A 1553-nucleotide genomic window follows, 5' to 3' on the forward strand; every position below is an offset into this window, starting at 1 on the left:
TATACAAACAATCATCCGAAAGCACAAGTTCGCACTTTTAAACTTGCTGCATTTCTTTTTTAAAGAGAGCGCAGCTGTGCGGCTGATTACTTGCCTTTTAAAAGTATTTGTTAAATGCAGCCCTTGATGGGTGCTGTGAATAACATAAATACTTTCAAAAGGCCTGCAATCAGCCCCGCAGTTGCCCTGCATTAAGAAAAGAAGTGCAAGGTGAGAGTACTTACGTCACGGGAAAGCCAAAGATGGCGGTCAGCCTAGTGGCGCGGAGCTCGGTGCAGAGGGGACTCCTCAGGGTCCCTGGTGGCGGGGCGGCCTGGTCTTTGCAGCCCAGGGCTTCCACATCCTTTTCCAATCTGTCCAGAGGCCGAAAGTTGGCCCTGTGCACGCTGGGGGTGCTTGCTGCTGGAGGGGCTGGCTTAGCCCTGGCTCCACACAGGTAAAAGCCAGTGATTTAGAGCTGCATCCTCCAAAGTATCCTTGGAGCCACAACCGTCCTTTTTCTGCCTTGGATTACAGCTGTGTTCGTCGTGGTTAGCAGGTATACAAACAGGTATGTGCTGCCTGCCACAGCATTGAAATCTGGTGGGAGTCAGTCACACAGAAGCGGATGTAAAGGCTTTAGCAGAAGAGTGTGAAGTGATAGACGGCTCTGATGAAAATGGAGATATGTTTACCCGGCCAGGCAAGCTGTCTGATTGCTTCCCTAAGCCATATCCTAATGCAAAGAGATCCCGGACAGCGAACAATGGGGCATTGCCCTCTTATCTGAGCTACATTGTCAATGCTAGGCACGGTGGTGAGGATTACGTCTTCTCTCTTTTGACTGGCTACTGTGATGCTCCCACAGAGGTCACCAAAAAAGATGGCCTGTATTACAACCCCTACTTTTCTGGCCAGGCTATTGGCATGGCACTGCCTATTTACAATGAGATCCTGGAGTTTGATGATGGCACTACAGCTACCATGTCTCAGTTCGCTAAGGATGTATGCACATTCCTTAGGTGGGCAGCTGAGCCAGAACATGACCACCAGCGCAAGCGCATGGGACTGAAGGTTTTGATGATTGATGCCATCCTTATTCCCATGATGTACTATTTGAAGAGACACAAGTGGTCCGTATTGAAGAGCAGGAAGATTAAATATAGGCTGCCTAAGTAAAATGTCCAAAGCACATCACCTCAGCAGTCAAATGCTCCATTATTTGGCCCCTATGCAGTTGGTTACAACACCGTGGTGCAGATGACTATATAAAGCCTTTCACCTCCATCTAAATCCCTGAGCAGGAGCCCCCAGAGTCACAAGGAACTTATATCTGTTAATATTAATATTGTTCATGGCTCTGCTGATTTTCTTCTTTTACTTGTCATCCTCACTGAGGTTGTCTACGAAACCTAAGCATCACCTGGCTTTGAGCAGAAGGGACTTGGGAGGAGGAGAGAACGTGGGGGACAAAGACAAACTGATTGTGTTGTTCTTTTGATTCTCATAAGAGGGAGGAAAATAAATTCAAACAGTGTCTTTAAAAAAAAATGTTTTTTAATTGAAAACAAATG

General features: G+C 46.9%; 1 pseudogene; it reads left to right on the forward strand.

Moving 5' to 3' along the window:
* Positions 1–242: 242 nt before the first annotated feature.
* On the forward strand, positions 243–1158 carry LOC144791827 (cytochrome c1, heme protein, mitochondrial pseudogene; annotated as a pseudogene).
* Positions 1159–1553: the final 395 nt, after the last annotated feature.

This window comes from Lissotriton helveticus, chromosome 11 (assembly GCF_964261635.1).
Source record: "Lissotriton helveticus chromosome 11, aLisHel1.1, whole genome shotgun sequence".
Taxonomy (NCBI): domain Eukaryota; kingdom Metazoa; phylum Chordata; class Amphibia; order Caudata; family Salamandridae; genus Lissotriton; species Lissotriton helveticus.